At 44.4% G+C, this 14,815-nt stretch overlaps 1 protein-coding gene across 5 annotated transcripts in view; it reads left to right on the top strand.

Moving 5' to 3' along the window:
• LOC115139056 (voltage-gated potassium channel subunit beta-2-like) overlaps positions 1-14,815 on the top strand; it is a 158,237-nt gene that overhangs the window by 51,569 nt on the left and 91,853 nt on the right. The window lies entirely within an intron of this gene.

The following is a 14,815-nucleotide window of genomic DNA, read 5'->3' as shown; positions in this document are numbered from 1 at the left end:
GACTACTGTGGAACCTGGCACTGACTGCTTTCCTATACTTCTCTATGTCAATCTGTATCATCCTTAACTAGTCACTGTTCGCCCAGCTAGTAGCCTGATTTTATCTTTGCTGGACACCACATTGTGCTGTTCGCAATGTTTTTCAGTGGCTATATTTGTAGTCTACATTCCACTCAGCCCAAGACTTTCAAATAGGTATCAACGTTTTGCATCTAAAAGTGACCTAATACTTTGGTTTCTTGTAGTCTGTACTGTACTCCAGTAGTGAGCTATCAGGGTTGTATGTCCTGCTGTTTCAGAGGGGGATCATGTTTTATGGGCTGATCTGGTTATAATACCCCGGATACTGTGGATGCAGGCCAGGGTAATGAGCTCTCTCAGATTTTGATCTCCAAAGCTTCCCTTTTGCACATTTCTGGCCTTTTATAAGTGTCCCGCTGCTGCCTTGACTCAAGAGGGGATCGATCTTCACACGCTCTCTCTGTCTCACACAGACTGGCTAAAGTGTGATGGGACACTAAATGTGCATGGATGTTTTTGTGTGTTGACCTTATGTAATCTGAGAGAACTTTTGATGCATATTTGAGTATGCTATAATGTTTGCCCAGTAGGGTGTCTTCAGCACGCATTCAGTTATATCACGTTTTTAACCCAGTTAGAATACCACATAGTTTTTGTGGTTTCATGTATGTTTTATGGGAGGCCTGGGAAATACCACACGGTTAATAATCTAATACACTCAGTCAGTTTATTAGGTACACCCATCTAGTACCGGGTCAGGTGTACCTAATAAATTGTATATGGCATTTTGCGGACACTTTTATCCAAATCGATTTACAGTCATGCATGAATGCATTTTACGTATGGTTGGCACCAGCGGGACTCAAACCCATGAGCCTTGTCGTTATAAGCGCCATGCACTACTGACTGAGACACATACTGTTGGACCACATAGTTGCTGCTTTGTTACACTGGTCAAGTAAGACAAGCCATCACCTCAGCACAATAACACTTTGAGAACAGCATTGGGTGTATGTTGCCGTTCATGCTTCGTTATGTCTGGACATTAGATATCTCAGTCTGTGATGATGATGTAGTCTGGTAGTATTGCGGTCAAGAAGTCACAAGATATGGCCGTTTAATATTTACATTTTTATACAGCAAGAGGCTTTTAGTATTCCCATCTCTGAACCTCCGTAACCCTTTCACTATGTCCAGGGGAATTAGGATTGTCCTGTCTGTCGACCCCAGACCTCTCATGTACTCTGTCACTCTGGTATTGATCCAGAAAAATACGGATTGCAAATATCGTCTCTTTAACTTTGAGTTTGATACTCCATCAGCACGTACTTCTGGGTTTGCTCAAGTTTCATTGTTTTACTCTCTCATACATCAAATGTGTGTGTAGTACTGTGTTGTGATCCTGATCTTACCCAGGTATCTTTTCGATATGTATTGTAAAAGATTTCTGACTGGGTGTTTTGGGTGGGCATTTGTGAATAACTTTTTTTCCTGTGTTTGCCCAAACACTTGCTTGGAGACAGTAGATGGCACAATATTCTGTTACAGATCAGTTATAGCCTGACATGTAGCCTAGTCTACCAGAGGTATGATGACTGCTAGACATCCAGACCTCTCCTCATGGCTGACCCTCTGCAGCTGGTGTGTTTAAGGGCTACAGTACTTTGACCTGAATACACCAGGTCCTTCAGAGACAGATGCAGAAGAATAGAGCCAGAATAGATCCAATGTACTGTAGCTGAGGTTTTCAGTAATATAGGCAGTAGAATCCTGTGGTGTCGACTGTACTTTTGTGTTTGTGTAAACCGTACACACACTCAGGCCTCATTATGTTCTGATGGCCTCTTAGTATTCCTTCCCGTGGAACAACAATCTGAGGCTTTTAGCACAAAAGCTTCTGCAAATAATGGCTGATCTTCTACCTGATATTATTTGCTGCGGTTCGCAGAAACAAGCCGGGGCACTAAATGAAAAATGGATTTCCTCCATGAGATCTAACAGTGTGTGTGTGTGTGTGTGTGTGTGTGTGTGTGTGGGGGTGAATGAGGTGGGAGGGCACTTTCTCATCCACTAATTGGTTTAGACACTTCCTAGTAAGACACTTCCAGTTTGGGTGGACCTGCTGCATTGATACAAGCAGTGTGTTTATAAGAGCAGGCTGGCACCTACGACCCTTTCATGAGCCGACCGCCTAGAAATCGGGTGAGTTTAAGCAAAGACCAACGACCACTGCTTGCGTGTGTTTTGAGTACACTGTGTGTGAGGGGTGGTGGCTGGATGAGTGTGTGTTTGTATAGCCTGGAGCGGATGCATGCTGCCTGGTCTGGAGCCTCTCGGTCTCTACGGGTGGTGGAGTCCACTGGACTGGGAGGACAGGGAAAGCTGGGGAACTGGAAGACACCTACGCCCTTGATGGCAAACGTGGACAGATTTCACGACTATTCATCCCTGATCATAGAATCAACCACATGGCTGTTTTGGGGTGATAGAGATGTTGTGAAGCAGTGAAGGCTATATGACTGTTAGGAGTGGTTTTAAGATGGTTTTGTGATTATTTAATCTAGGCCTTTCTCAGTTGAAGCTAGATTTCAAAGCTGAGCAGGACATTTAGATGAAGGCTGTGCTTTGTGTCAGGGTTAATACAGCAGCTGTCCTTCAGCAGACTGGGAGAGAAGCAGAGTGCTGTTCAAGTGTCTGCATCAGGGCCTCCTGAGTGGCACAGTGGTCTAAGGCACTGCATCGCAGTGCTAGTTGTGCCACTAGAGATCCTGGTTCGAGTCCAGGCTCTGTCGCAGCCGACTGCGACCAGGAGACCCATGGGGCGGCGCACAATTGGCCAATCGCTGTCCGAGTTAGGGGAGGGTATGGCGGGCAGGGATGTTCTTGTCCCATCATGCACTAGCGACTCCTATGGTGGGCACTGTACGCTGACATGGTCGCCAGGTGTACGGTGTTTCCTCCAACACATTGGTGCTTCTGGGTTAAGCAGGCATTGTGTCAAGAAGCAGTGCAGCTTGGCTGGGTTGTGTTTCAGAGGATGCATAGCTCTTGACCTTTGCCTCTCCCGAGTTCGTACGGGAGTTCGTACGGGAGTTGCAGTGATGGGACAAGACTGTAACTACCAATTGGATACCATGAAATTGGGGAGAGAAAAAAAGCTATATATTTTTTTGTATGTGTCAGTCAATAGACTTTTATGGGATCACAAACCGTTTGCTTTCGGACTTCCTTTGTAGACCTACAGGGCAACATTTCCTGTGTCTCAGGTGCTGTAGTGTGTTAGTTCACTGCAAAGGCAGTGATGACAGGTTGACAAAACTCCCAGGCTGAAATGGCTAATTTGTCCAAAATTGACATTAGAAATATTACACAGTTGCCCTTTGAAAGCTTCTTGTTTAGTGTTTGACCAGAGCGAGGATGTAATTTTAAAATTGTAATTTGAAACGCTTTACGTGAGATGCTTTACTTGCATGGACTGTAGACTATGGGCCAATGGTTTAATGTTTCTTATTGTTCTGCATTTATTTAAATTGATGTGAAATATGTTGCTTGACTTATCAATTCATGTCGGACCTGGCCCCTGGTGCATGTCAATGTCTCCTCCTCGTCCTGCTGTCTCTTATGCAGATATGTCTCTCGCATGTGTCCTCTGGTCCTGCTCCTTAGTTAACCACAAGGTGGTCACCTGAATGCACCCGATCAGTTTTACCCTGCCATTGTGTGCCTGTCATGGGGGGCGGTGCCGTGACTCTGATTACACCATGCATGGCTGTGTGGTACTGCTGCCCCAAGCAGAGCAGGAGAGCTCTTTCTTATGGGAGAAGTCAGGTGCTATTTAAGGAGGTGGCCGTGTCCTGGTGGCTCCTAGCTCCGTCCCGGCCCCACTTTTCATTTTTCACTGAGCGGTGGGTTGCTGCGGCGACAGCAGGAGTAGGGGGATGTTTACGGGAGGGATAACAGGAGGTCAGCCCCCTGGGGCGGCAGTGAGGCGTCAATCCATGTACACTCATTCCGAAAACCTACAGATCCCCAAACCCGCCGGGCAGGGCAGTGGGATACGGAAGAGCAGCAGCGGCGGCAGTGGCAAGATGCTGTCCATGTCGTGCAGCGAGAGCATGCGGAGCGACATCAGCCACTACCACTCGGACCAGGGCCTGAACCTACCTCGGCCCACCGACCCAGGGGAGCTGAGGCGCCTCAGGGAGCAGAGGCATGCTGCTCAGGTCAAGAATATGGAGGACTTCCTTAAGATGAATGGCCTGGTCCTGGAGGAGTGTGTGTCCCACCAGACTGGCATGAAGTACAGGTAAGGACCAGGGCACACCTGGAGAGACCTGGGAGACTCAGACTGGGGCTGGGTAGCTGAAACCTAAATAGTGGCTGTGATTGGGCAGTTCAGACTGGTTTTGGGCTGAACAGGTAGCAGGGTGTATTAGCACGCAACAGAGTGTAGCAGGGTGTATGAACAGAGATGGGGACAGGCATGGGGTGTGAGAAAGGTTCAGTGGAACACCTGAGGCTCAGGCAGAATGGAATTGTGTAGCCTACCTTGTCTCAGTGTACTACGGCACTGCTTACGTTATAACTGGTCACTGAAAAAGGGAGGCAGCGTTTCTCAGCCAGTCGAAGTTATGAATCAGCTGGCATCATTTGTATGGATATATACAATGAAATGTCAATTTAAAAAAGGTCAAACAAAACCAAATGCAGCTAGTTTGCAGTCTTCCCAGCTTCAGTTTAAAGTTATTGTGTTAGCTGTGTTGTTGGCTAGCTCCTCTGAACAACAGTGTCCTGACGAGAGAGCACATTTTCTATGCCTGGTGAAATCGTGCCTAATTAGCTCATTGTTATGGATGTATCCAAATAAATGTCACTAGAAAACAGCTTAAACAAATGCAAATGTGGCTACTTTGCTGTTATTCTGGCTGCACCTTTTGACGTGACTGTAAGTTAGCTGTAGTTGGCAATCTAGCAAGCAAGGGATAAGAACGTTGCCAGCCATGTAGAAACGGATGACTGGGTTGCGTTTCTGGCAACCGAACGAACGACTGACCAGTTGGCTTGGGTAGCATCCCTAGATTTGTGTCGGGACTATATCATGTGAAAAGATAGTATGAATAAATTCATCAAAATAGCAATTTTAAAGAAAATATGTCAATTATTATTTGAATATGTTGGTAACCCGTTGTATAAAAGTGACAATGCCCTCAAAGCCGGTGTCTCGGGCCTAACAACACCCGTGCCAATATATCCTCCAAACACAGCCTTCTCGGGCATTAACATTTAAGTATAGGTTAACTAATGTTGCATTAGTGATGTGTTGCTGTTTGCTACTGTCCTCAGTGCAGTGTTAGACTGTCCTCTGGACAGAATGCTCTTACTCCATGGTACTGGCTCTCATTTTATCATCTAATCATCTAGGTCGCTAGCATATTTGCCCAACAAAATGGGAAGGACATACTGTTCCATAAGGATTTACCTGGCTCGTTAAATCTCACTCAACGCATTCCCCCTTGATCAGACTCTGCTGAGATCATCCCTCTCTCTCTCGCTCCTCTTCACCACTCTCTCTGTTAGACAAATGGTAGTCACATTACACTGTTCTGAGAAGATACCTTTACCATGTTATAACCTACAACCATTACATACGTGTCTTACTCAGTCACACTTGCTCCAATCCTAGACTCCGCAGAGTCTCCAACAACTGGATGTTCCGGTTTTCAGAGGAAATGGAAAGAGCGCCTGGGATGTGACTTCTCATTTTGGACGAAACTCCATATGAACTTCTCCTCCACATTTACTGGATTGGTTGAACATTACAGAAGAGAACCTCACCCGACAGTTGTTTTCCTTCTCGTCATGACCAGTATGTAGGGGATCTAGTTTCAGGCGTTTATTTTACGCTTGCTACGTTACTCTAACACTAACCTTGACCGTCACAAGAGTAGGCGATATGGTCCTGAGAAGCATGGTTGATGAATATTGAATGCATTGCATCTTGAGTCTCAGCACTGTCAGGTATAATAATGTGTGCAGAACGAAGCCATCTGACAAGTGTGGTCAACATCCTCAAACAATGAGGAGAGTAGGCCTCTTCATCACTGCATTTCCACTAATGAGAAGACAAGGTCTGCAGAGCAGGGGTAGCCTACCTGCTGTTGTTTTGACCCAGTGCATGGATGGCTGTTTTGTCTGAAGACAGGTCTAGCAGCTGTTGTTTTGACGATGGGCAGGGATCTGTTTAGATTCAGTTGGTAGAGCATGGCACTTGCAACGCCTGGTTTGTGGGTTCTATTCCCAGGACCACCCACACATAAACATGTAAGTCATTTTGGATAAAAGCATCTATTAAATGGCATATATATTATTACACAAGGAACTGCCAAAATAAAAGAAACCGCAACACAAAGTGTCTTAATTGGGCCATCAGGAGCCAGAACGGTTTCCCTGCACCTTGGCATAGATTTTGCAAGTGTATGGAACTCTATTGGAGGGATGCGACACCGTTTTCCCACATTTGGTGTTTTGTTGATGGTGGTGGAAAACGCTGTCGCAGGCGCCGCTCCAGAATCTCTCATAAGTGTTCAATTGGGTTCAAATCAAATCAAACTTTATTAGTCACATGTGCCAAATACAATGTATATGTATTACTGTGAAATGCTTACTTACAAGCCCTTAACCAACAGTGCAGTTCAACAAAGAGTTAAGAAAATATTTACCAAATAAACTAAAGTAAAAAAATAATAAAAAGTAACACAATAAAATAACAATAAAGAGGCTATATACAGGGGGTACCGGTATGGAGTCAATGTGCGGGGGTACAGGTGGTCGAGATCATTTGTACATGTAGGTAGGGGTGAAGTGAGTATGCATAGATAATAAACAGTGTAGCAGCAGTGTACAATATACTGGGGGGGGGGGTTGTCAATGTAAAAAGTCAGGTGGCCATTTGATTAATTGCTCAGCAGTCTTATGGCTTGGGGATAGAAGCTGTTAATGAGCATTTTGGTCCTAGACTTGGCGCCCCGGTACCGCTTGCCGTGCGTAGGCAAAGAAAACAGTCTATGACTTGGGTGACTGGTGTCTTTGACAATTTTTGGGGCTTTCCTCTGACACCGCCTATTATATAGGTCCCGGATGGCAGGAAGCTTGGCCCCAGTGATGTACTGGGCCGTACACACTACCCTCTGTAGACCAGGCGGTGATGCAACCTGTCAGGATGCTCTCGATGGTGCAGCTGTAGAACTTTTTGAGGATCTGTGGACCCAAATCTTTTGTCTCCTGAGGGGGAAAAGGTGTTGTCGTGCCCTCTTCACAAATGTCTTGGTGTGTTTGGACTAGAGGTCGACCAATTATGATTTTTTCAACGACGATACCGATTTATTGGAGGACCAAAAAAAGCCGATACCGATTAATAGGCCGATAAAAAAAATATCTATTATTATTTATTGGTCATCATGAAAATTACAACAATACTGAATGAACACTTTTTTATTTTAACTTAATATAATACATCAATAAAATCAATTTAGCCTCAAATAAATAATGAAACATGTTCAATTTGGTTTAAATAATGCAAAAACAAAGTGTTGGAGAAGAAAGTAAAAGTGCAATATGTGCCACGTAGAAAAAGCTACGTTTAAGTTCCTTGCTCAGAATATAAGAAAGCTGGTGGTTCCTTTTAACATAAGTCTTCAATATTCCATGGTGAGAAGTTTTAGGTTGTAGTTCTCTATACCATTTGTATTTATTTCATATACCTTTGACTATTGGATGTTCTTATAGGCACTTTAGTATTGCCAGTGTAACTGTATAGCTTCCGTCCCTCTCCTCGCACCTACCTGGGCTCAAACCAGGAACACATCGACAACAGCCACCCTCGAAGCATCGTTACCCATCGCTCCACAAAAGCCACGGCCCTTGCTGAGCAAGGGGAACAACTAATTCACGGTCTCAGAGCAAGTGACGTCGCCGATTGAAACGCTATTAGCGCGCAGCCCGCTAACTGTCTAGCCATTTCACATCGGTTACACCAGCTTGGAAAGTGCTGTTTGAATGAATACGCAGCCTGCTGCTGCCTACCATCGCTCAGTCAGACTGCTCTATCAAATACCAAATCATAGACTTAATTATAACATAATAACACACAGAAATACGAGCCTTAGGTCATTAATATGGTCAAATCCAGAAACTATAATTTCGAAAACACAACGTTTATTCTTTCAGTGAAATACGGAACCGTTCCGTATTTTATCTAACGGTTGGCATCCATAAGTCTAAATATTCCTGTTACATTGCACAACCTTCAATGTTATGTCATAATTACGTAAAATTCTGGCAAATTAGTTCACAACGAACCAGGCGGCCCAAACTGTTGCATATACCCTGACTCTGCATGCAATGAACGAAAGAGAAGTGACACAATTTCCCTAGTTTAATATTGCCTGCTAACCTGGATTTCTTTTAACTAAATACGCAGGTTTAAAAATATATACTTCTGTGTATTGATTTTAAGAAAGGCATTGATGTTTATGGTTGTGCTTTTTTCGCAAATGCGCTTTTGTTGAATCCTCCCCAGTTTGGCGAAGTTGGCTGTTTTTGTTAGGAAGATATAGTCTTCACACAGTTCGCGACGAGCCAGGCTGCCCAAACTGCTGCATATACCCTGACGCTGTTGCACAGAACGCAAGAGAAGTGACACAATTTCTCTAGTTAAAATAAATTAATGTTAGCAGGCAATATTACCTAAATATGCAGATTTAAAAATAAATACTTGTGTATTGATTTTAAGAAAGGTGTTGATTTTTATGGTTAGGTACACATTGGTGCAACGACAGTGCTTTTTTCGCGAATGCGCTTGTTAAATCACCTGTTTGGCGAAGTAGGCTGTGATTCAATGATAAATTAACAGGCACCGCATCGATTATATGCAACGCAGGACAAGCTAGATAAACGAGTAATATCATCAACCATGTGTAGTTAACTAGTGATTATGTTAAGATTTATTGTTTTTGATAAGATACGTTAAATGCTAGCTAGCACCTTACCTTGGCTCCTTGCTGCACTCGCATAACAGGTAGTCAGTTTGCCACGCAGTCTCCTCGTGGAGTGCAATGTAATCGGCCATGATCGGAATCCGATTACCGATTGTTATGAAAACTTGAAATCGGCCCTATAATTAATTCCGATTAATCGGTCGACCTCTAGTTTGGATCATGATAGTTTGTTGCTGATGTTGACACCAAGGAACTTGAAACTCTCGACCTGCTCCACTACAGCCGTGTTGATGAGCATGTGGACGTGCTTGGGTCCTCCTTTTCCTTTAGTCCACGATCAGCTCCTTTGTCTTGCTCACATTGAGGCAGAGGTTGTTGTCCTGGCACCACATTCCCAGGTCTCCGACCTACTCCCTATAGGCTGTCTCATCGTTGTCGTGATAAGGCCTACCACCGTTGTGTCGTCAGCAAACTTAATAATGGTGTTGGAGTCGTGTTTGGCCACGCAGTCATGGGTGAACAAGGAGTACAGGAGGGGACTAAGCACACACCACTGAGGGGCCCCAGTGTTGAGGATCAGCGTGGTAGACGCGTTGTTGCCTACCCTTACCACCTGGGGGCAGCCGTCACGAAGTCCAGGATCCAAATGCAGAGGAAGGTGTTTAGTCCCAGGGTCCTGAGCTTTGTGGGCACTATGGTGTTGAACGCTGAGCTGTAGTCAATGAACAGCATTCTCATATACGTTTTCCCTTTGTCCAGGTGGGAAAGGGCAGTGTGGAATGCGATTGAGATTGCGTCATCTGTGCATCTGTTGGCGCAGTTTGTGAATTGCAGTGGGTCTAGGGTATCTGGGAGGATGCTGTTGATGTGAGCCATGACTAGCTTTTCAAAGCACTTCATGGCTACTGGCATGAGTGCTACGGGGCGGTAATCATTTAGGCAGGTTACCTTTGCTTCCTTGGGCACAGGGACTATGGTGGTCTGCTTGTAACATGTAGGTATTACAGACTTGATCAGGGAGAGGTTGAAAATGTCAGTGAAGACACTTGCCAGTTGGGCAGCGCATGCTTTGAATACACGACCTGGTAATCCATCTGTTTAAAGGTCTTGCTCACATCGGCTACTGAGAGCATTATCACACAGTCATCCAGAACAGCTGGTGCTCTCATGCATGCTTCAGTGTTGCTTGCCTCAAAGCGAGCATAAAAGGCATCTAGCTTGTCTGGTAGGCTTGCATCACTGGGCAACTCGTGTCTGGGTTTCCCGTTCAAATCAAATCAAATTTTTGTCCCATACACATGGTTAGTAGATATTAATGCAAGTGTAGCGAAATGCTTGTGCTTCTAGTTCCGACCATGCAGTAATATCTAACAAGTAATATAACCTAACAATTTCACAACAACTACCTTATACACACAAGTGTAAAGGAATGAATATGAATATGTACATAAAAATATATAAATGAGTGATGGCCGAACGGTATAGGAAAGATGCAGTAGATGGTATAGAGTACAGTATATACATATGAGATGAGTAATGTAGGATATGAAAACATATAAAGCGGCATTGTTTAAAGTGGCTAGTGATACATTACATCAAGATGGCAAGATGCAGTAGATGGTATAGCATACAAGTATATAAATATAAGATGAGTAATGTAGGGCATGTAAACATTATATAAAGTTGCTAGTGATGAATTGATTACATCAATTTTACCATTATTGAAGTGGCTGGAGTTGAGTCAGTTTGTTGGCAGCAGCCACTCAATGTTAGTGATGGCTGTTTAACAGTCTGATGGCCTTGAGATATAGAAGCTGTTTTTCAGTCTTTCTGTCCCCGCTTTGATGCACCTGTACTGACCTCGCCTTCTGGATGATAGCGGGGTGAACAGGCAGTGGCTCGGGTGGTTGTTGTCCTTGATGATCTTTTTGGCCTTCCTGTGACATAGGGTGGTGTAGGTGTCCTGAAGGGCAGGTAGTTTGCACCCGGTGATGCGTTGTGCAGATCTCACTACCCTCTGGAGAGCCTTCCGGTTATGGGCGGAGCAGCTGCTGTACCAGGCGGTGATACAGCCCGACAGGATGCTCTCGATTGTGCATCTGTAAAAGTTTGAGTGTTTTTGGTGACAAGCCGAATTTCTTCAGCCTCCTGAGATTGAAGAGGCGCTGCTTCGCCTTCTTCACGATGCTGTCTGTGTGGGTGGACCAATTCAGTTTGTCCGTGATGTGTACGCCGAGGAACTTAAAACTCTCCACCCTCTCCACTACTGTCCTGTCAATGTAGATAGGGGGCTGCTCTGTAATAGTTTTCAAGCCCTGCCATATCCAACGTGTGTCAGAGCCGGTGTAGTGGAATTCAATCTTAATCCTGTATTGACGCTTTGCCTGTTTGATGGTTCTTATAATGGTCCGGATTAGTGTCCCGCTCCTTGAATGAGGCGGCTCTAGCATTTAGCTCGGTGTGGATGTTGACCTGTAATCCATGGCTTCTGGTTGGGATATGTACGTATGGTCATTGTGAGGAGGACGTCTTCGATGCACTTATTGATAAAGCCAATGACTGATGTGGTATACTCCTCAATGCCATCGGAAGAACCCTGGAACATATTCCAGTCTGTGCTAGCAAAACAGTCCTGTAGCGTCCACGTCATCTGACCACTTCCGGAAGTCACCGGTCCTTCCTGCTTTAGTTTTTGCTTGTAAGCAGGAATCAGGAGTATAGAATGAGGGTGAGGGAGAGCTTTGTATGTGTTTCTGTGTGTGGAGTAAAGGTGGTCTATATTTTTTTTTCCTTTGTTTGCACATGCTGGTAGAAATGAGGTTTGCCTGCATTAACGTCCCCGGCCACTAGGAGTGCTGCTTCTGGATGAGCATTTTCTTGATTGCTTATGGTCTTACACAGCTGGTTGAGTGCGGTCTTAGTTCCAGCATCGGTTTGTGGTGGTAAATAGACAGCTACGAATTATATAGATGAGAACTCTCTTGGTAGATAGTGTGGTCTACAGCTCATCATAAGGTACTCTACCTCAGGCGAGCAATACCTCAAAACTTTAATATTTGACATTGCACACCAGATGTTATTGACAAATGGACACACACCCCCGCCCCTTGTCTTACTAGATGTAGCTTCTCTGTCCTGCCGGTGCATGGAAAATCCCGCCAGCTCTATATTATCCGTGTCGTCATTCAGCCAGCCACGACTTGGTGAAACATATGATATTAACGTTACAGTTTTTAATGTCCCGTTGGTAGGATAATCTTGATCGTAGATCATCCTTTTTTATTTTCCAATGATTGCACGTTGGCCAATAGAACGGATGACAGTGGGGGGTATACTCACTTGCCTACGAATTCCCAGCATATTTATGACCCGTTCCCAAGAAAGCAGTATATCCTTCTCATCGGACTCGTTAAAGAAAAAATCTTCCAGTTCGAGGTGAGAAATCACTGTCCAGAAGTTATTTTCGGTCATAAGAGAATGTAGCAGCAACATTATGTACAAAATAAGATGAACAAATAAGTTCCAAACAATGCGAAAAAGCAAACTAAAAGTACAGATGGTTAGGAGCACGTAAACACGTCTGCCATCCCCTCCGGTGCCATTCTGTTGAGATCTGGTGACTGAGATGGCATATGGCTTACATCGTTTTCATGCTCATCAAATCATTCAGTCACCATTCGTGCCCTGTGGATGGGGGCATTGCCATCCGATGGGGGCATAGCCATGGTAGCCAAAATAATAGCCTGCCCAGCATTTTTATACATGACCCTAAGCATGATGGGATGTTACTTGCTTAAATAACTCAGGAACCACACCTGCGTGGAAGGACCTGCGTTCAATATACTTTGTATCCCTTATATACTCAAGTGTTTCCATTATTTTGACATTAACATATATATGGCTTGTCTGGAGTCTAGGAATACTGCTGTTGTTTTGACTAAGGTAAGGGACGGTTGCTGTCTGTTGTCAGGGTTCACAGGCAGGTGGGTGCGGTTAATAACAGACAGGGTGGCTACTGTTGTCTCCAGGCAGTGTTGTGTGTCATTGACATTGGCAGACTGCTGGGCCCATTGTTGCCTGTGCTGTAAAGCTCACTCACTCTTCCGTGGCGGGCTGACTGATGTACAGCATTGTGATGGGGCAGGTAAGAGGGAGTCAGGTTAGGTTACAAGGAGCTCTATGGTGCTTTTCACCATATTCAAACAGCCAACATAGTCCCTCTGAGTGGTGACTTCATCCTTTTATCCTCTGCAGTCTATTGTCATTTTTCTCTAGTCATCCTTGATACGTTTGATTCGTTCTAGGCAGTGTGCATACACAATAAAGGGCTCAGTCAGGGGTTTACAGTTCAGTGTGTATATATAAACAATAAAGGGCTTAGTCAGGGGTTTACAGTTCAGTGTGTATATATAAACAATAAAGGGCTTAGTCAGGGTTTTACAGTTCAGTGTGTATATATAAACAATAAAGGGCTTAGTCAGGGGTTTACAGTTCAGTGTGTATATATAAACAATAAAGGGCTTAGTCAGGTGTTTACAGTTCAGTGTGTATATATAAACAATAAAGGGCTTAGTCAGGGGTTTACAGTTCAGTGTGTATATATAAACAGTAAAGGGCTTAGTCAGGGGTTTACAGTTCAGTGTGTATATATAAACAATAAAGGGCTTAGTCTGGTGTACGGTACAGTATGTATCTACTGGTGTTTGTTTCTCACAGAAACAATACCTGATCTGTTGAAGGGTAACCCAGCTAGCTCTTGTATCCTCATCAGTGTACAATTCTGTAATTAGGGCTGCAATTGGGTCAGCATCTACATGGAACTTCCGACTCCACTCATCATTATTTCAGGTTTGTGGTCAGAGGCAAAGTAACAATACTGTTGAGCTGTTCTGCCTGACAGGCTGCTACACCACATTGCGCTTGTGACCTGTGACATGAGTCCATGAGACATGGACAGATACAGGTAATGTCACGCCCTGACCTTAGAGAGACGTTTTATTTCTCTATTTGGTTAGGTCAGGGTGTGATGTGGGGTGGGCATATTATGTTGTGGCCCGGGTATGGTTCTCAATCAAGGACAGCTGTCTATCGTTGTCTCTGATTGGGAATCATACTTAGGCAGCCTGTTTTGCCACTTTAGTGGTGGGTAGTTGACTTTGTTAGTTGCCTGTATAGCCCTAGTAAGCTTCACGTTAGTTTTTGTTGTTTTTGTTGGCGACATTCATAATAAAATAAATGTACGCCCACCACGCTGCACCTTGGTCCGGTCATTTCCCTGACGAAGTGCGTGACAGGTAAATGCCAAAATAAAGGAAATACCAACATTAAGTGTCTGGAACTCTATTGGAGGGATGCAACACCATTCAGATCTTAGCAATTCCATCATTTGGTGTTTTTGTTGATGGTGGTGGAAAATCGTCACCAGACGGCCATGGCATAGGGTTTACATTGTTTTCCTGCTCATCAAACCATTCAGTGACCATTGTCATCCTATGTGGGCATAGTCATGTTAGCCAAAATAATGGCCAAAATAAGGCCCGGCCCCGAATTTTATACATTACCCTAACGCATGATGGGATGTTAATTGTTTAATGGTAATTGCTTAATTAACTGAGGAACCACACCCGTGTGGAAGCCTCTGCTTTCAATACACTTTGTAAACCCCTCATTTACTCAAGTGTTTCTATTATTTTTGCAGTTACCTGTGTCGATAATCTGCATAATTATCTGGTGATGGCTAGGTGATGATGACATGACACACACGCTCTCTCTCCCTCACACACACACACAAAATATTA

The sequence above is a fragment of the Oncorhynchus nerka genome, linkage group LG2 (assembly GCF_034236695.1).
Source record: "Oncorhynchus nerka isolate Pitt River linkage group LG2, Oner_Uvic_2.0, whole genome shotgun sequence".
Classification (NCBI taxonomy): Eukaryota; Metazoa; Chordata; class Actinopteri; order Salmoniformes; family Salmonidae; genus Oncorhynchus; species Oncorhynchus nerka.
Note: the sequence above shows the minus strand (reverse complement) of the source record. Positions and strands in the feature narration are given on the sequence as shown.